General features: G+C 39.0%; 1 protein-coding gene across 2 annotated transcripts in view; it reads left to right on the top strand.

The window, feature by feature from the left end:
• Window positions 1-21,664, top strand: part of MAGED1 (MAGE family member D1) — an 86,264-nt gene that overhangs the window by 33,207 nt on the left and 31,393 nt on the right. Inside the window, exons 2-3 of one of the 2 annotated variants that reach the window (XM_007123406.4) lie at window positions 15,251-15,354; window positions 15,462-15,549. The exons of the other annotated variant lie outside the window; for it this stretch is intronic. The gene's annotated coding sequence lies outside the window, so the exon portion shown is untranslated. The remainder of the gene's footprint in view (window positions 1-15,250; window positions 15,355-15,461; window positions 15,550-21,664) is intronic. 2 annotated transcript variants of the gene reach the window in all.

Below are 21,664 nucleotides of genomic sequence, written 5' to 3'. Positions count from 1 at the left end.
GGCGTATGATCCTTTTAATGTGCTGTTGGATTCTGTTTGCTAGTATTTTGTTGAGGATTTTTGCATCTGTGTTCATCAGTGATATTGGCCTGTAGTTTTCTTTCTTTGTGACATCTTTGTCTGGTTTTTGTATCAGGGTGATGGTGGCCTCATAGAATGAGTTAGGGAGTCTTCCTCCCTCTGCTATATTTTGGAAGAGTTTGAGAAGGATAGGTGTTAGCTCTTTTCTAAATGTTTGTTAGATTTCGCCTGTGAAGCCATCTGATCCTGGGCTTTTGTTTCTTGGAAGATTTTTAATCACAGTTTCAATTTCAGTGCTTGTCATTGGTCTGTTCATATTTTCTGTTTCTTCCTGGTTCAGTCTAGGCAGGTTGTGCATTTCTAAGTATTTGTCCATTTCTTTCTGGATGTCCATTTTATTGGCATATAGTTGCTTGGATCATCTCTCATGATCCTTTGTATTTCTGCAGTGTCAGTTGTTACTTCTCCTTTTTCATTTCTAATTCTTTTGATTTGAGTCTTCTCCCTTTTTTTCTTGATGAGTCTGGCTAACGGTTTATCAATATTTGATCTATCCTGGAGAATGTTCCATGAGCCCTTGAGAAGAATGTTTATTCTGTTGTTTTTGAATGGAATGTTCTGTAAATATCAATTAAGTGCATCTTGTTTAATGTATCATTTAAAGCTTGTGTTTTCCTATTTATTTTCATTTTGAGTGATCTGTCCATTGGTGAAAGTGCGGTGTTAAAGTCCCCTAGTATGATTTTGTTACTGTCGATTTTCCCTTTTATGGTGTTAGTATTTGCCTTATGTATTGAGTTGCTCCTATGTTGGGTGCATAAATATTTACAGTTGTTATATCTTCTTGGATTTATCCCTTGATCATTATGTAGTTTTCTTCTTTGCCTCTTGTAATAGTCTTTATTTTGAAGTCTATTTTGTCTATATGAGAATTGCTACTCCAACTTTCTTTTGATTTCCATTTGCATGGAATATCTTTTTCCATCCCCTCACTTTTAGTCTGTATGTTTCCCTAGGTCTGAAGTGGGTCTCTTGTAGACAGAATATATATGGGTTTTGATTTTTATCCATTCAGCCAGTCTGTGTCTTTTGGTGGGAGCATTTAATCCATTTACATTTAAGGTAATTCTCCATATGTATGTTCCTATTACCATTTTCTTAATTGTTGTGGGTTTGTTATTGTAGGTGTTTTCTTTCTCTTGTGTTTCTTGCCTAGAGAAGTTCCTTTAGCATTTGTTTTAAAGCTGGCTTGGTGGTGCTGATTTTTCTTAATTATTTGCTTGCTTGTAAAGTTTTAAATTTCTCCGTCAAATCTGAATCAGATCCTGGCTGGGTCCAGTAATCTTGGTTGTAGCTTTTATCCTTTCATCAGTTTAAATGTGTCCTGCCAGTCCCTTCTGGCTTGCAGTGTTTCTGCTGAAAGATCAGCTGTTAGCCTTATGGGGATTCCCTTATGTGTTATTTGTTGTTTTTCCCTTGCTGCGTTTAATATGTTTTCTTTGTATTTAATTTTTGATAGTTTGATTAATATGTGTCTTGGTGTGTTTCTCCTTGGATTTATCCTGTATGGGACTCTGTGCTTCATGGACTTGATTAACTATTTCTTTCCCATATTAGGGAAGTTTTCAACTATAATCTCTTGAAATATTTTCTCGGTCCCTTTCTTTTTCTTTTCTTCTTCTGGGACCCCTGTAATCCGAATGTTGGTGCGTTTAATGTTGTCCCAGAGGTCTCTGAGTCTGTCCTCAGTTCTTTTCATTCTTTTTTCTTTATTCTGCTCTGCAGTAGTTATTTCCACTATTTTATATTCAGGTCACTTATCTGTTCTTCCTCAGTTATTCTGCTATTGATCCCTTCTAGAGTATTTTTAATTTCATTTATTATGTTGTTCATCATTGCTTCTTTCCTCTTTAGTTCTTCTCGGTCCTTGTTAAATGTTTCTTGCATTTTCTGTATTCTATTTCAAAGATTTGGATCATCTTTACTCTCATTATTCTGAATTGTTTTTCAGGTAGACTGCCTATTTTCTCTTCATTTGTTAGGTCTGGTGGGTTTTTACCTTGCTCCTTCATCTGCTGTTTGTTTTTCTGTCTTCTCATTCTGCTTATCTTACTGTGTTTGGGGTCTCCTTTTTGCAGGCTGCATGTTCGTAGTTCCCGTTGTTTTTCGTGTCTGTCCCCAGTGGCTAAAGTTCGTTCAGTGGGTTGTGTAAGCTTCCTGGTGGAGGGAACTAGTGCCTGTGTTCTGGTGGATGAGGCCGGATCTTGTCTTTCTGGTGGGCAGGTCCACGTCTCGTGGTGTGTTTTGGGGTGTCTGTGGCCTTATTAAGATTTTAGGCAGTCTCTCGGCTATTTGGTTTGGTTGTGTTCCTGTCTTGCTAGTTGATTGTCTTAGGGTGTTCAGCACTGTAGCTTGCTGGTCGTTGAGTGAAGCTGGGTCTTGGTTTTGAAATGGAGATCTCTGGGAGATTTTCGCCGTTTGATATTACATGGAGCTGGGAGGTCTCTTGTGGACCAGTGTCCTGAAGTTGGCTCTCCCACCTCAGAGGCACAGCACTGACTCCAGGCTGGAGCATCTAGAGCCTTTTATCCACACGGCTTGTAACCAGAACAAAGCACAGACAGACCACTGGGAAAGCCGCTTGGCTGCAGATACCAGGCTGCCTAACCTGGCGGAACAAATCTCGAGCTGGGTCGAGTTTCACTTGCTTACAGGGTGCTTCGTGCAGAGGCCTCCCACGGCCCTTCAGCCCAGTGTCCCTGTATGCTATCATTTATAAACCACTCTGTGTGCCTACGACATTATTTTTCAAAAGCATTTTTGTTATTTTGAATCCCTGTGTGGACATATTGAAAACAGCACTCCAATGATTGTTGGAGAGCAAATGATGCAACCTTTCACGCCGCCGTAGTCTCGAAGCTCCCACCCCTGCTCCTCCGGCCGGGTCCCCGTGGATGACCTCCTTATTAATTTTCTGTCTGGATGATCTTTCCATTGGTGTAAGTGGTGTGTTAAAGTCTCCCACTATTAATGTGTTACTGTCGATTTCCACTTGTATGGTTGTTAGCATTTGCCTTATGTATTGACGTCCTCCTATGTTGGGTGCATAAATATTTACAATTTTTAAATATTCTTTTTGGATTGATCCTGTGACCATTATGTAGTGTCCTTCCTTGTCTCTTGTAACAGTCTTCATTTTAAAATCTATTTTGTCTGATATGAATATTGCTACTCCAGCTTTCTTTTGATTTCCATTTGCATGGAATATCTTTTTCCCTCCCCTTAGTTTCAGTCTGTATGTCTCCCTAGGTCTGAAGTGGGTCTCTTGTAGACAGCATACATACAGGTCTTGTTTTTGTATCCATTCAGCTCCTCTGTGTCTTTTGGTTGGAGCATTTAATCCATTTACATTTAAGGTAATTATCAATATGTGTATTCTTACTACCATTTTCTTAATTTTTTTGGCTTTGTTTTTATAGGTCTTTTTTCTTCTCTTGTGTTTAACACCTAGGGAAGTTCCTTTAGCATTTGTTGTAAAGCTGGTTTGGTGGTGCTGAATTCTGTTAGCTTTTGTTTGTCTGCAAAGGTTTTAATTTATCCGTCGAATCTGAATGAGATCCTTGCTGGGTAGAGTAATCTTGGTTGTAGAAATTGTGCCTTTCTTTAAATTAGGAGTCCTTTTTGTTTGGTTCCTGTGTCATTTTCACATGATTTCATTAGATCTTGACTTCACTGCTCTCTGATGTATTTTCAGCTCATCATTTATACTCCCTGCTTCAGCCCTGGAATCAGTTATTTTGCAAGGAATTGTGTATTCTTTCAGTAGGAATTGGTACTTAGAAAGCAAGATGTGAATTCTCGGGATTTTTTTTTTTAGTCCTGCTGCCTGACCTTTTGTTATGCCATTTTCCTCACTATTTTGAACACATTTGAATGACTCCATCAGCATTCCATTGAAAATTTCCTGAGTATGACTTTTATTTGTTTATATAGTCATTCATTCAGCAAAAATGTATGGGACACTTGCAACCAGGTATATGGTCTTATGTTCAGTGCAGGAGATGTGAAGGTAAACCTGACTGGTTTCCAGTCCTTGATGAAGATTCATTATTGTGGGGATATGAGTAAATAAACAGGCAGTCTAAAGACTGAAGAGTTCTGTGGTGAACATAGGCAAGTGGGATTGACAGTCTGTGGGAGCACAGATCGGGCATCTGAAAATGCTTTGGAATGGGGAGATAATGGTTGATATTGGATGAGTAGAAGAAGTATGAAGGTGGAGGAACCATGAAGGGTGTTCCAGTCAGAGGAACTGGAAGAGGCAGTGGGATCTTGATATATCCAAGGAGAGGTATGTATGTAGTTAGTTATAAGTGGAACATAAATTTTATGTAGGGGAGAAGAGACAAAACTGGAGACATGGATGGGGACCAGGACATTGAGAGCCCCAGAGGTCAGGTCAGAGAACTGGGATTTCACTCTGAAGGGTATGAGGGAGAAGTAATGCAGTTGTCTTAATCAGATGAGATATATAATCACCCCTGTGATGTACTGGTGATGTATTGGGTGGTGGATGGGAGTGGGGCAGTATGAGATGGTAAGGAGGAGAGAGGTGTAACTGTCAGGCGAGAGATAATGTCATGTTACAGTGCACTTTAGATGTTTGTGTGATATGTGGGAGAATTGTGTGTGTGTGTTACAATAGGTTATATATGTTATATATACAGTTGTATACAACAGGTTATGTATAAAACACATAATATATAATGTATATACATATATACATACACATAATTTTCCCGCACATCACACACATGTATAGAATAATATATAATATATACAAAATAGATCTGTGCATACACATGGATGTAATGTTGTGTGTCTGTAATTCTGTTTGCTCATGTATATCCAGGGGCCGTCTTATTGCCACAGGTCTAAAATAAGAGAATATTTCAGTGGAGAAACATCCCCCAAGGAAAGCTGAAGTGTGGGAAAGGGCTAACAAAGACTTTCCTTGACCAAACTTCAGTCATGTTCCTTTGAGCCCTCTTTTCAACTAAACCTCATCCTTGGGCATTGTCTTTGGCCTGCTTAGTTCAGTTTTAGAAAGGATCCTGCTAATTCAATTTAGCCAGAATCCCCCAACCCTTGCTTGATATTTCAACACTCTGGTCTGCCTTCAGCGAGAATCCCAAGTCAGTTTAGCAACAGTCACCTTGGTCTTGACGTTTCCTTTTACTAGTTTTCTATAGCTCCTTGGCTATAGATCCCCAGCTGTCTTGACTGTACTCAGAGTTGAGTTCAGTCTCTCTCCCCTATAACAATAGTCTTGACACCTATCACAATAGTCCTCAATAAAGTCTTTCTTACCATTTTAACAAGTGTCAGAATAATGTTTTCTTTAACAGGCCACACCAAAACTTTTGCCTATTGTGCTCTTCCTCCTAAGCTCCACCAGTTGGCACGGAGGCCCAGTTGTGTATCCTTGAGTAATCTGAGAATTCCTCTTCCTCCTCTCTTTCCTGGGATTTAAGGGTATGAGGGGGAGTGAGGAGATTTTCTTTTCAGCTTCTCCCAGAGGTTAGAATGTAGCTTTAGCAGTTATCGCTGGGAGGGTGGAATGATGATTGAAGATGCTTATCTCCTTTTATGTGTTTCTCTGTGCCAGGCACTATTGTACACTAATGAACATGTATTGCACTTCTTTTTTAAAACTACTATCTTAAACTTTTAAAAATATAAAATGTGAAATTTATCTACATGGATATATAACATGTGGATTTGAGAGGGTTCTGTTAGGTTAAGGATTTAGGGGAAACCAAGGCAGTGAGCGTGTATGGATCAGTGCATTGATGAAGGCTAAAATACAGCAGGCCAGTAGTGTAATTGGCGAAAGTGTTGAGACTCTTGTCTGTGAAAAGTAGAATAGATAACAAATGGTATATGTATATTTTTAGGATGAGAGATTTGAGCATGTTTATATGTTCTGCAGAGGAGGGGCTAATAAAAACAGAGGTTATTGAAAATACAGGAGAGAAATGGAGTAACTGGAGAAGCAAATGTGGAAAAGATGTGGTATAGAGAACACGTGGAAGGACTGGCCATGAACAAGAGAAAGGGCATCACTTCTGATATCAGAGTTAAAGAGAGTCAGAAAGGCTTGTTTGTGAGGTTTTGGAAAGGCAAGAGATTGAGGGAGTTTCTTTCTTGCCCCAATATATTCTCTCTGAATAAGGCAGTAAGGGCATTCTGGAGTGTGAGAGGGGATGACCAGGAGCCAGAGGAAAGAGGAAGAAGGTTGCACCCTTCTTTGGGGAATGAGAGAAGATTGATGGGCAGTAATGAACACCTCTCTGAGCTGGAAATAAAATGTTTTTAGTCTTGTCCTTTTTTCCAGGTGTGTTCGGCTGCCAAAAAGTGGGAGCAAGGAAGGCAAGCATTGGGTTTGATTTTAGACTTATGAATGTGTGATGATGATTTTGGGTGGTGGGACGTTTGAGGGGCTAAGTAGATTATTGAGGTTACCGATGAGATTAGATCAGGTTATAGACCATGGGATTTAGTCTCATCAGGAAAAAGTGTGTTCTCAGGAGGATTCTGTAGAACCAGAGAAGGAGAAGCTGTGTGAATATGTGGGTGGGTGTCAGTGAAGCTGCGTGGAGATTTCAAAGCTCAAAGAGTGGATGTTAGATAGAGGTGGAATGGCAGACAAGAAATCATGGTCAGAGTAGGATATAGGAGCTTAAGATTTCAGAGGGAAAGTAGTTCTGGATGATGAGAAGGTTCCGTGGGTGGGTGAGTTGGAGTAGAGGAGGTCAAGGAACTGTGAAGCTGGGGTGATGGACAAGTTAGCCATGGGATCATCAAAGATAGTAGGAAAGGTTTAGGGTGTAAGAGTAGAGAGGAAGGTGAGAAAGATGCTCTTTTGTGGAAGAAGGGGTGAGTGTAGCTAAGAGGCACATGGCATGACAAAGGAGTGGGGATTTTTACAGAAGGGAGGAAGAGTTAGGGAATGGAAGCAGCAATGGCCAGCGTGAGTAGTTGCTCTTAACCAGCTCTGCAGCAGATCCCTTGGATAGTCCTGGCTTTGTTTCAACTTTGTCATTACTTCACAAACCTTATTTTATTTTTTATTTTTGCCAATAACCAGGGCTTATCTTGAATGTAAGGGGAGCTAAGATAGCATTCTTGAATGTAAAATCTTGTGGTAAAATCTTGAATGTAAGGGGAGCTAAGTTAGCATTCTATTCACTGATTCCTGTACCTGGAGGGACTTGAACAACTGCCCTTAGCAACTTTAAGGGAAATGGCACTGCTGGTAGGACCCTGGCCTGCCCAGGCTTCCCTTTCCAAAAATCCTATTGTAAATTAATGTGGATAACCAGTCCCCATAGCTTTTACAGAGGGGTGGATGCTTTTTATGTCATTTCTTATCTCAGAAAGGTTGAGAACACGTGCTCTTAGGGGATGCTTTAAGGGAGTTCCATAGGGAGGCCCGAATTCTTTCTTTTTTTTTTAATGTTTTTTGAATTGTGCAACATAACAGAAATACCAAAAGTTGCATAAAATGTAAATGTACACTAAAATGAATAATTATAAAGTAAACACCCATAAAAGAATCTTCCAGGACCAAATATAGAACATTGCAAGTTATCCAGAAGCCTCATCTTATCCCTGTTTCTCTCCCAGGGGTAACCATTTATCTTGACTTGCCTTTTATGGTAATCATTTCTTTGCCTGTGTATACAGATACATGTGCACACACACATCTGTCTATACATTCTACTGTTTATGGACATTTGGATTGCTTTCAGTTTTTGGGTATTGTGAATGGTACTGCTATTCTTTTTTTTGCGTGTGTGTGGTACGCGGGCCTCTCACTGTTGTGGCCTCTCCCGTTGCGGAGCACAGGCTCAGCGGCCATGGCTGACAGGCCTAGCTGCTCCGCGGCATGTGGGATCTTCCCGGACCGGGGCACGAACCCGTGTCCCCTGCATCGGCAGGCGGACTCTCAACCACTGCACCACCAGGGAAGCCCTGCTGTTCTTATATATGTCTCCTGTTCCACATGTGCTTGAGTTTCTCTAAGATATATATGTGGGAGAGGGATTATCTGGTATTAGTTTATGCATATTTTCAGCTTTACTAGATAATGGAAAATTGATTTTCAAAAGAATTGCATCAATTTTAACTCCCACTAAAAGTATATGAGGATACATACCTTGGTTCTTTTCTCCCGCAGTCCTGAGGCCAGAAAACTATGGCTCAGAGATGATCAGGGATAGCCAGACTTATGATTTACTGTGGATATGGGGGTTTTGGTTACTATTTCACATTTCTCCTGGAACAGTTGCCCTTAGCTGCTTCAGTAGGAGAACCTTGGTTTGGTCCTATATTTTCCAGAATTTCTAGGCCCAAGAATTGGGCCCTAGGATTGAGTGTGGTTGCTCAGCCTTTGAGGCCATTTGAGAACGAAGACGGCTGGGTTAGCATTCTACAATGCTCCTCTTTCTTGGATGGTCCAAACAGTTGATCTTAGCAATTAGCCAGGGGTTCTGTGGGTGGGCTCTGACTCAGTTAACTCTTCCTCAAACTCAAGGGTCAAGAACCAGAACCAGGAAGTGATCAGAGATAATTAGCCTCTATGGATAGCAGAATATGAAGACTGTGGTAGTGGCTTAGATGACCCTGTGTCTTTGGAGGATCCTTGAACAACCATCTTTAGCCATCTCCAAGGAGGGAGCTGGCTTGTTCCTTTCTTTTCCACAGTCTGTCCCTTAGGGAGTCTTTTCCTTAGGGAGGGCCCTGGCTTGTTTGTTTCTTTCCCAAAATCTCAAAGATTGAGAACCTTGGTTGGTTTATTTCTGTGGCCAGTTAGAAGTGAAGATGGCTGGGTAAGCATTTGGATTGCCTCCTAGAGTCTCATCTTATGTTTGTTTATTTATGGCACACCTTTAATTACTGGAATTTTGTAGAAATACACTTGTAGTGATCAAAAATTGCATATGAGTTTATCAACTTTCAGAAAATTGACAAAATATTTTATATGAAGGTGTGAAATATTATACATATGTATTATTGTTTTTTTAATTTTAAAACTAGTAATAGAATAATAAACAATTCCAAACCTTAATTAAAATTAGTATTTAATGTACTTCTTGGACCTGATCTATTTCACTAATATTAGAGCATATTTAAAATTAGGAGATGCTTATTTCGTATTGTCGTTCGCTGTTTCTTTACTTTTTACTATTGTTATTATTTTTGATTTCTCTATGCATGTTGAGAATTTGAATTTTCAAGATATTGAAAACAGTGGCATATTTATTGTGGTTCTCCACTTGATGTCCTTTCATCCTTTGGCTTCTATTTGTGTCAATCTGTTTAATGTTCTTGGCTGCATTTCCATACTTACTCACAAGGCAGAGTTATTCTAGAAAACATCATCCTTCTTTACTACCAGTTGAACACTACAGTGTAGTCCTACAATACAGTTAGTATAGGACCCAGTTATCTTTTACAACACGTTGGACTCTGCTCTATATCACAGGGCAAGCCACCTGAGGATGTCCATCTGACAGATACTGCTTGAGTAGCATGTTATGCAGAGGTTTCACATACCAGTGTGTGTGGTTTATCAGTTGGGAATTTTGGGACCAGGGATGTGGGAGAACCAGCAGGCTCAGGAGAGAACTATTTCATTTATGTCTAGAAGGTGAAGGGGGTGTTCTATACATCACTGAAGGGTGTGGTAAGCTTATTTTTCAAGGAGGGGGATCCTGGAGGTCACAAAGGAAAGATTCTAGGTGGGAAGGAGAATAGTGAACTGATAGCTTCAAGAGGCAATGAGCATGGCTTGCTACTTTTCATTCCCTCTATTTTCTTGGATATCAGAAAAATATTTTCCCAGGGCCCTCGTAGACACGAAGTATGAGTGAAGAAACAGGGAAGTTATAGAAGGTGAGAGAGGAAAACATACATAGTCTGAGAATGTCAGAAGTGCTAGGATACCCGTGGGGAAGATAGATTGATTTCAAGCCTTAGAAAAGTTAGCTAGACCATTAATTAATTAATCAATCAAGAAAATAAGTTAAAAATGTAGATATAGACTCTTTGCTGCATAATGAGGACATGTTGTTGAATTAGATATATTTTCTACTGAGTCTGGTGGGTGAGATAGACACAGACATTACAACAGGGAATATTATGACAGAGAGACCAGGGTGTGGTGCTTTCAGTAGAAATATGGAGGAGGGTATCTCTAACCTCGGGGCTCAGAGAAGGCCTCCTGGAAGGCACCATGGTAAGAACTTAATTTTCCATAGAAGTAGCAGTTAATCTGGCAGTGGCTGAGAATCCTCTGAGTGTGGGGACCAGAGAGCAGGTGGTCATTTAGACCACGTACGGTAGCTACCTGGGTATGTCATCTAGCCTTGAGCTTGGGAAGTACCTGAAGAAATGAGCAGTTGAGAGGCCACTCTGGTCTAGAAGAGCTAGGGAAAGGGGATAAATAGAAATAGTTTCATAAATGGTTCAGTTTATGCTATAATATTGATCACCTTAGCCTTCATGGAAGAGCAGCTACTTCCATTTCCCCATGAAATTATCAGTTTCTCTTTATGACATGTTTTTTGCATCTTGTTTAGGGAATTCTTTCTCACCTTTATTTCATAAAGGTGTTTTACAGTATCTTCCTGTAAAATTTTTATAATTCTTTTCACAATTAGGTTTATGATTCACTTGGAATTTATTTTTATGTGCTGTATGAGGTAGAGATCTTAATTTTTTTTTCTGAATGATTAATCGGTGGTTCAAGGACTATTTACTGAGTTGTCTGTTCTTTCTCCACAGATTTATAATGCTATCTCTATAATATACCAAGTTGTAATGTATATATATCTCTGTTTCTAGGCTTTCTGTTCTCTTCCACTGGTCTATTTGTCTATTTCTATACTAGTATTACACTGTTAATGACTATAGTTTTGTAATGCATCTTAATATTTGGTAGGGAAAGACCCCTTCCTTAACTCTTCCTCAAAAGTATATTCTTTGCCTTTTCCATATGAGTTTTGAGATAAGCTTAATATGGTCTCTAAGAAACTGAAATTTTGATTAGAACTGCATTTTAGTTATAGATTATAGATACAGAAATGGCATCTTTACAACAATGAACATGGTTTATCTCCTTTTATCTAGGTATTTTTAACGTATTTGAAAAAAGTTTATTATAATTTTCTCTGCAAGGGTCTCATGCATATTTTGTTAGGTATATTTCTGTGTACTGATAGTTTTTGTTGCTCTCACTAATATTTTAAAATTACATTTTGTAATTCATTGTGACTGGTATATGGGAATGCTTGTTTCTGGTGTATAGTTTTTAGATCCATTCACCTTACTAACCTCTTTCTCTAGATCCAATTATTTGTTTGTAGATTTTATTGAGCTTTTATATAACATTTATGTAAATCATACTTAAAAGTACATGAATTATACCTGTACAGCTCAGTGAATTATCACAAAGTGGTTTTGGTTTGTTAATGTAATTTGTGAATAACTGTATTTTTCCCTTTCAGTCCTTATACCTCTGTTAAGTTGATATCATTGTGTATAAAGTAAAGTAGAATTCTTTTCTGAAACAATTTCACTTGAGCATCTCTGAGGCCTCATGCTCTAATGAGCTGTGTTCGACGTGTAAATAACTTTAGAAGTCATCAAAGAAAGGAAATTACCTTTATTTGGAAATTTTAACAGTACTTAATAAAAGAGCCTGCAGGGTGGTAGTATTTCAGTTAATTGACTACTGTCCAGGATTTGGTCTTTAGCATTTGTGAAATGCTAAAATGAAACTTGGTGATAAACAAATACAAATTAATTTACTGAGACTAAGATAGATCAGAGAGAAAAGCACACACGTCTCACACTAATATTTTCTTGTGTCAAGAACACTCAGGTCCTCTCTCTAGGGTATGTCATTTGGGGTACTTGGGAAGTCAAACTAAGAAAGCAGCATGTTGCTTACTGTGAGAGCATCGAGTTAAAGCAAAAAAGGTGGAGTATCTCACAAACATGGAGGCTTTTGTGCAGCTGTGGGTTGTTTGAGGAATACATTTAGATGTTCTACCCTGTCTTCATCAAACCCCGAGTAGTTTGAGAGGCAGCAAGATGTAGTGAAATAATACTGGACTTTGTAGCCAGTAGACAGGGATTTAAATCCTAGCTTATAGTGTCTGACCTTAGGGGTTTCATTTTTCTCACTGGTGAAATAGAAATCATGACACTGTTCATTTAAAAGAAATATATCCTCTCAAAGTATTTGTTATATAGTAAATCCAGCAGAATCATGGATTTATATTTATTTATCCATGCCTATGGGTAGAGAGGAAAGTGCCAATGATCTTTTCCTAATTTGTCAGAATGGTCTTAGAAGTATTAATCTGTTTTTAAATATAGAGATGGAAATTTCAGCTTTATCACCAGATGTATTAGTTTCCTATTGCTGCTGTAATAAATTGTGGCAAACATAGATAATAAACACAGATTTATTATCTTGTAGTTCCGGAGGTCAGCAGTCCTAAAATCAAGGTGTTGGCAGGGCCGAGCTCCCTCCAGAGGCTCTAGGGGGAAGTTGGTTTCCTTGCTTTTTCCGGCTTCTTTTTTGTGTGTGTGTGTTATGCGGGCCTCCCTCTGTCGCGGCCTCTCCCGTTGCGGAGCACAGGCTCCGGACGCGCAGGCTCAGCGGCCATGGCTCACGGGCCCAGCCGCTCCGCGGCACGTGGGATCCTCCCAGACCGGGGCGCGAACCCGACTCCCCTGCATCGGCAGGCGGACGCGCAACCACTGCGCCACCAGGGAAGCCCCTCCGGCTTCTTAAAGGCTGCCGGCATTCCCTTGGTTCATGGTCCTTTTCCCTATCTTCAGATCTACCAGTATATCGTCGTCAACTCTCTGACTCTGACCTTCTACTTTCATGATCATATCTCCTTCTCTGACTCTCATCCTCCCGCTTCCTTCTTATAGACTCTTGTAATTACATTGAGCCCACCAGTATAATTCAGGATAATCTCTCCATCTCAAGATCCTTAATCACACATGCAAAGTCCCATTTGCCGTGTAAGGTGACATACTCACAGGATCAGGATGTGGACATCTTGGGAAAGCCATTATTCTGTCTACCACACCAGGTTAATGAATTATCAAATAAGATACTTAATTAGAATTACACATTTCTTTTGTGGGTTATTTTCATAGAAACAAGCATCAATTTCTAAAGTTGCAGGAGTCTTATAAAATGCCTTTCTTTAAATAATACTTCTAAGGAAAGATATGTATTAACAGAGAATAGAATTAGTTGGTAGCAGCTATGAATATTCATAAGTCTCCATATTGTAAAAGAGAACAAGATTGACATTCTCATTAAAATTCTCAATTTAACATCTTTCAAATTTAGATTATTTGAAATAATTGTGAAGCAAAATGGTTTCCACCCCTCCAAGGCTATAGGGAGAGAGTACAGAGCCCACATCTCTTTTTGAGTTTCCTTTTGTTGATTGTGAACATTTGCATTTGTAAAGTTAGGCTCTGGAATTTCACTAGCTATTTTTAAAGAAAAAGCAGGTCTGGAGCCCAATTTTGCTTGTAGAAATGGAGAAAGGGCTGAAAAGGATTTTCTGTATTATCAGTGAAATTATATATTTTGTGCCTCATAAAGTAGTTGTTCAGATTCAGTGTGATGACTTTTACAAAGTCCTGACTCCTGCTTCAGTGAGTGAGAGCAGTTTGAGTCTCTTACACTCTTCTGTACTTTTCATCTTTTGTCTCTTATTAATTTCCTCTGACTTGTCTTAAATTTTCACAAATTATTTTCCTAATCTCCTGATTAAAGCTATCCCTTGAGTTTTTCATTTGGGGTATTGTATTTTTTTTAAGTTGATTAGGTTTAATTATGATATACCACTTGTTACAGTTTCCTGTTGCTTGGAAATATCTTTGTTACTTATTTCTTTATCCATGGTAAAATACTGATTTTATGGTTTGTGTTTGCTAATCCCAGTGTTTTCTGTTATCAGCTGATCCTGCTGATGTGCTTCTTTGTCTAATTCAAGGTTCAAGAATCCCAGGGCAAGTCCTGTAGTTCAACCTGAGCTACAAAATGACCTGCTTCCCATTCATCCTACCCCGAGATGGTAGTCTTTGGGGTCCCAGCTTATTGTAGGGAGGGTCTCCTGATAGTTTTCCTACTCAGTGTAGTTCTGGGCTTTATCTGTTTCCTTTGCCTTTCAAGGCAACTGAAATATAGAAAGTTAAATTTTGGGGGGATTGCCTCTCTGCTTATATTTACTTCTCTAGGTTCCCCTTTTCCCATGGTGTTGCTCTGATATTTCCATATTTTTATTGCCCTGTCTTTTTGTTGTTTTCAAGTAGTTGTTACTTCTTTTTCATCAAGATTTTTTTAGTTGTTTTATCGTGAGGGGGCAGAACTAGCAAATTTTCCTAGAACTCTTTCATTTTCTTTTGAGATTAGGTTTAGGCTCAGAACGTCTCATTACCTTTTGGGTTTTTATTTTCTTTATTTTATAGAGGAAAGATCTGTTGGCTGAAGAAATATGTACAACCTAAAAGTAGGGAGTTAAGTTTGATTTGGGGACCTTACTGAGGGAGGACACAGGGTATATAGGAGTTCTTTGCTGGAAAAAAATGTAGTCGAACATAAAAATATTACTGCTAATCACAAAAATAGACATCTCAAGTTAACGATGTTAGTACTTTTCTATGTATGGGAAGATGCAAGAGTCCGGGCTCAAATTATTCCTTAGATACGCATCTTATAACTGTCTAGGGCAAGTATCCCCAGCACAGAATGCTTCCTGTTTTTCTCCATCGTGAATTCCCTTCAGGGCGCACCATGCGGGGGGGGGGGGGGGCGGGGGGGGCGGCTGCAGGGGCTGCTGACTTGATGGCTGGCAACATTTGTTGTTTACTGGAATGGCAGGCAACACTCCCTTTGCACACATCCAGTGCTCAGAAAAGTAAGGATATTTGCCCAAGGTCCAATAGCAAGTAAGAAGTAACATTGAGATTTTAGCCTTGCTCAACCCTGAAGCTTGTTCAACCCTGAAGCCTATGTGCTTAACCAATTCAGTGCACTGTAACCTTTGGATTCCAATGTTTTTTGTTCCTGGATTATGGAACAAATCCATGGAGGGTAAATGACTTGTGTTTTTCTTATCAGGTTTTCATCCCTCAAGGTCAGCGCCCTCTCCATGGCTCTTGGGAACACAAGCATTTCTATGCCTCTTTCACAAGACCTTTGCCTGGTTCTAAAACATCTAATAAGTAAGAAACCCCCTTCTATCACCCACCCTGTACCCTTCAGAACTGAATTTAGGGACATGCAGTACCCCACATCTAACCACAAACTTTTATTTCCTTTTCAACTGCAGGATTTTCCACATCAAAAGACCAAAATAAATTCCCAGCTGAATTTGGAAAGAGCTAAGGACAAAAGAACCCAGAAAGAAATCCTCTTAGGTGAGCAAAGGAAGGAAAATGAGGTAGGGAGGGACTTGTGAACTTACAGCTTTATTAGATAGTGTTAGGATAGTTTTGGAATTTTGGTTGGTGAATGCCCACAAGGCCCCTTGGCATGGTGGAAAACACAGGAGCTTAAGAGCCAGGCATAACTTGAATTGGCTGTCAGTTCCCCTACTTACTAATTCTAAAATATTGAGTAACTCAGTTTCCCTCTCTGACCATCAGTTTCTTCATCTATACATTTGTAGTAATAATACCTATCTCTCAAGGTTTCCATGTGAAATATAGTATTTCAGTGAGTGTTTGTGCTTGGTATATGCTTACTAAACAGTTGTAGTAGTTGTTGTCTTTATTGTTGCAACTGTAGGGGTGGGAAAATTTTCCCTTCTTCCTTTATAGGTCCCTTGACTGGTCTAATAAGTAAACTGACATAAGACAGATTAACAGGAGAAAAACAAATTTAATTTTGTATGTACAGGAGTCCCACAAAAATGTGAGACTCAAGTGATCAGAGCAGAGCTGTTATACCTTGTAGATTAAAAAACAATGTATTTATGAAGAATCGACAAGGCAAAGGGGTTTGGCTTAGAAATAGTAAATAGTAAAGAATTAACAAGGTTTGTTTGTACAGTCTTCTCGGGCCCTAAATTCCCTGTCTCTGGTGATAAGGATGCCTTCTATCCTTCTGGTACAGGGAGGATATCTTTCTCTTGAGAAAGTTTTCTCCTGCTTTCAGGGGGACAAAGGAGGGTTAGAGTATTGTTCTTGCACCAGCTGGTTCTCAAGTACCTTTAATTCAAAATAATCAATATGCCAAATGGCATATTTTGGGGTGACATATTCTAAACCCCTATACCCCTCTCAAACTCTCCATCTGGTGGGTGCCATAAAATCAGGCAAAAGAGAATCTTTCTTTTCCTATTTTCCTTTGGGTTACCTTTTTGTTAGCATGCCCAGTTACTTCTCCCTTCTCTATTGCTCCCCCTTCTTCAGTGCCCTGAAAATGAATCTCTTGCTCTCCCCCTTCTTCCAAATCCTTGCTTTTCTCTCTTAGTTCTACACATTCAACATCTCCTTTGTTCAGGTCATCTTCCTATTTCCACTCAGTTGAATCTCTTTCGTTGTCTCTGCCATTAGCCTCGAAACAAACTAGTCATACATCACTTTGCTTCTCCAAGTCCCTCTCTCCCTGAGTTGGGAGGCCACCTAAAAATGAGACAAAGCCATGAAGTCCCTAGACCTTAGTTTTCTGACTAATTTTCTTTCTACCTCATTTTGGCAGCTTCATTTCATCAAGTAAAAGTTATATGTGTTTTTTCTGTCTATTCTGTGTTTGCTTATGGATATCTTTATCTTTTTTTTTACATACTTTGTATTATAAAGGTAGACACATGCTCATCGTGAGGATTTTGGAGAACAACAAAACTTTATAAGGAAGGAAATAAAAATTGTCCATTTCATTACCCAGATATAAATCCTATTAACTAATTGATATATTTCCTTTCACTATATACAATTTTGTATCCTGCTGTATTAGTTTGCTAGGACTGCCATAACAAAGTACCACAGGCTGGGTATCTTAAATGGCAGAAATTTATTTCCTCAGAATTCTGAGGCCTAGAAGTCTAAGATAAAGGTGTTGACCGGGTTGGTTTCTTCTCAGTCCTCTCTCCTTGGCTTGTAGATGGCTATCTTTTCCTCCCTGTGTCTTCACATGGTCTTCCCTCTATGTGTCTCTGTGTTCTAACTTCTTCTTATAAGGACACCAGTCATATTGGATAAAGGCCTACCCTAATGATTTCATCTTAACTAAATTACCTCTTTAAAGGTCCTGTATCCAGATACAGTCACATTCTGAGGTACTGGAGGTTAGGACTTCAACATGTGAATTTTAAAGGGACACAATTCAGCCCATGCTTTCTCCTCTAAAACCTGCTTTCTTTAAAAATTATCTCACATGAGAATCTCCCTTGTCAGTAACAATTTTGGGCAACATTTTTGTTGGCTGTGTAATATCCCATCATAAGAGTATACAGCAATTTATTTAACCATTTACATGTTTTTGGATATTTTGTGTGTTTCCATTTTTTCACTAATATAAATGCTTCAATGAATCGTTTTGTACATGAATCTTTATTTGCATATCTGACCATTTTGTTCGGTAGATTGTTTAAAGAGTAATTACTGGCTCAAAAGGTACGACTATTCTCTGGCTCATAATTACACACTGGAAAGTTGTTTTCTAGAAGTTTTTACCAGTTTACATTCATACCAGCAAGGACAATAGTCAAACATGCACTCATATAAACTGCTTGGTGAGAGTGAGAGAGGAACAGTTAATCTCACATGGTTGTTTCAATTTACAGTTATTGATGACTGATAAGGTAAAATATTTCATGTATTTATTTTTTACATTTCCTTTTTTGTGACTGGTTTACTTATGTTTTTTGCCATTTATGTTTGAGGATCTATCATTTTAGATGATAAGCTTATGACTAAGAGTAGGATCTATTTCAATGAGGGAAATCTCTGAAAAAGCCAAATTCCAAAGAATATTATGGATCCAGAATCCAAGACCAATTGGTCAGAGTCTCTTCTGTAGAGAACACTCGGCATGTGATGACATAGACTGCAAGAAAGCTTGGCAGGGAAGAATCTAACATATTCCTTTCTCCAGGGAAGTCTGTTGCGGGCACAATACTGCCACTTATAAAAATAATCCTACTGAAGAGAAAGGCTGAGAGTGCATTGACTGAGAAAAGGTTGAGCTAGATGTCTGTTATATGAGGAAAGCCCCTAGGAGAAAGAGCATAGAGATATGGTTCATAGGACTATGACACTGCACAGAGTTTAGAATCTGTGAGACACTGGGAAATTTTTGATGCACAGAAGCCCTACATGTATGATGAGTGTCTAAAAGTCTTTTGTTAGTGTTCAAGGTTGATGCCTCAGAGTACTCTAGTAGAGAGGAATCCTGTGAAGGTAATGAATATAAAGGAATTTTTAGTCATGAGGCTGATCTTAATTTGACATCTGAAGATTCACACCTGAGAACTTATTAATTAATATGTCTGTAAAAATGTGGGAAGGCCCTCAGGCAGAACTCGGTTCTCTTTCAACACCAGAAGTTTCATAGGGTGGGGAAACTTTCCCAATGTGAAAGAAATTGCAGTGAATAATCAAGGTTTTTCCACCATATGAAAATGCATAGTGAAGAGAAACCCTATGAGGGTATTAACTGGGAAAGACTTCAGGGCAAGCTCAGACATTTTCTTTTGAAACATGAGAGAGTTCCAAGGGAAGAAAAAACTCTATGGTTACAATGCCTGTGTGGAAGGCTTTTCAGATCTAGCTCAGATCTTATTAAGCCAAAAAAGAATTCATGGTACAAAGAAAGCTTATGCATGTAATGAATGTGGGAAAGGGGTTTTGGTGATGTCAGTCCTTATAGAATATCAGAAAATTCATAGTGGAGATGGAAGGAGATCCTTGTTTATCATCTGCAAATTCATAGTGGAGAGAAACTACTAGAATGAATAAGCCTTCAATTAGAGGCTAAGTCTTATCTATCATTAAGTGATTCATAAAGGCAAGACCCTCAATGTATGTAAAAAATATGAGTATGCTTTCCTTAGGATTTAGCCTTATTTGGTATCAGTGAGTTCATAGTGCAGTGAATGTAGAAAGGCCTTCAATTTGAAGTGTAATCTTGCTCAGCATTAGACAGTACAGGAATCTGATTAATGTAATGCTGTGGAAAGGTCTTTGTGAGAAAAATCAGATCTTGGTAAAAATGAAAAAATGATTCATAATAAAAGTTAATTAAAATACTTCCCATTTATTGCATATAATTATACACCTACCATGTGTACTACTACTATAAGAACTTTACATAGTTTGTTTAATCATTTAATTCTTGGAACAGTCGTATAATATAGGAACTCTCATCCTTGTTTTACATGTGAAGAAACCAAGAAAAAGAGATGGAAGAATTTTCCCAGGGTCACACAGCTATCACTGGAAGAGCCAGGGTTTGAATCCTAGACAGTTTAATTATTCTGGGTTTATACAGGCAATGTGTAAATCTTCAGAGATTTGTTAGCCTTTATTCATCATTAAGTGAGTCATTCCAGAAATCACAATTCACTCTTCAGTGCAGTGAGCTTTGGTAGCCTTCAGTCAGTTTTGGAATCTGGTAAATACTCCCAGAAACTCCACATTGAGCTCCAGAAAATGGAGTAAAGGTTATAAAGAGTTTATCGCTTTGAATAGGGATCACCTCCAAACTTGAAAGATTTCATTAATAACTGGATTCTCTTCTCAGACGTTCACCATAACCACTTCTCATGGTGTAGGCTCTGAAATTGGCTAGGTCAGTTTCATCATCACGAGATAAGGGAGAATTGTCCAGTTCTAAAAAAGACTGAGTAGGAATGGAGGCCAGACAGATGTGTGTGCTGGAAGCTTCAGGAAAGGTTCCAGATCATTTTAGGAATTATAATCAGAAAAGCCAAAATAAACCGAGAAAATCTAGCCGATAAGAAGTGGAGAAACTAGGGTATATGGAGTGATTTTCCTCCCGGTATGGGTATAGACATAGGTTGCTTGTCTATCACCCAGTATTCAGAGGAACTACTGCTTGAAATTGCCACAGGAATATTCAGTGCCTTAGCATTGACAGATCAGTGTGACTTCCAGAAACTCAAGGTATAAGAACTCTAATACATTGATTTTTATATCCTCTCACTTTAAGAAGGCAGCATGGGGATTTCCCTGGTGTTCCAGTGGTTAAGACTCTGCGCTTCCACTGCAGGGTGCATGGGTTCAATCCCTGGTTGGGGAAATAAGATCCCACATGCCATGTGGCACGGCCAAAAGAATAAAACAAAAAAGAGGCAGCGTGGTACAGCAGAAAAGTATTTGTGTTCTAGAATCAGCTATACCTGGGTTTATTTACCAGCTTAACCACCTTCTAGCTGTGTGACCTTGGTTATATTTAATAAATCTCTCTGAGTCTCATGTTGCTCATTTTTTAGGTCAGAATATTAATACCACAACACGTTGTAAAGATTCAAGGGATTTTAAGGGTTATAAAGTGTCTAGTGTAGTGCCTGGCACATAGTACACACTTAATGAATGTTTGCTATAATTTTTTTAGTTCTGCCAGGGCCTCAACCCTCTATAATACAGAGCTCCCCGACCCCCAGTGTTTTACAGCTGTGTTGAGATATGAATCACTTTAGACCATGAGCTTCTGCTAAGTCATATGGTACCTTTGTGTGAATTGGAATATGGTATCTCTTCCTCAAAACATTTTATTACTACCTGCCAGAAAATTATCATAATAAATGCATATATCTATGATGTGCACAGTATGAATGATACCCTGCAGAATCATGTGATGCACAGCTTGCACAATCTGCAAACGGTAGGCTAAATAGTGGACCTCCAAAGATGTCTGTCTTAATTCCCAGAACCTGAATATGAACCTGATATGTTACTTGAAATGGTAAAAGGTTAAGGATTTTGAGATATGGAGATTGTCCTAGATGATTAGGGTGGGCCCAGTATAATCACAAGGCTTTTTATAAGAGATAGGCAAGAGGGTCAGAGTTATAGAGAGAAGATATGTGGGCAGAAGCAGGGGTCAGAGAGGAAAGAAGATGCTAAGCTGATAGCTTTGAAGAAGAGAGGGACCATGAGCCAAAAAATGTAGACTCTCTAGAAGCTAGAAAAAGCAAGGAAATGGATTCTCTCTTAGAGCTTCCAGAAGGAATGCAACCTTGTGAACCCATTTTAGACTTTCGACTTCTAGAACTGTAAAAGAATAAACTTATGTTGCTTTAAGCCACTAAGTTTGTGGTAATTTGTAGTGACAATAGGAAACTAATACACTGTACAGGCAGCCCAATTTTCCTGGAGCTTCCAGGCCAGTTACTTCTGGCAATGAACAGTCTTGTCCAGTATAGCCCCATGTCTGTACATATGTTATCATTTTGTATATGTGTTATGGTCTTTAGATTTGGAAACAGTGCTCCAATAGATTGTTGTTCCATTTGAGAAAGGAGTTTTTCTCTTCTGTACTTTCCCAGGGGTTCTGGATGCAGAAGGA

This window comes from Physeter macrocephalus, chromosome 21, assembly GCF_002837175.3.
Source record: "Physeter macrocephalus isolate SW-GA chromosome 21, ASM283717v5, whole genome shotgun sequence".
Taxonomy (NCBI): domain Eukaryota; kingdom Metazoa; phylum Chordata; class Mammalia; order Artiodactyla; family Physeteridae; genus Physeter; species Physeter macrocephalus.
This window is presented reverse-complemented; position numbering and strand designations above follow the sequence as displayed.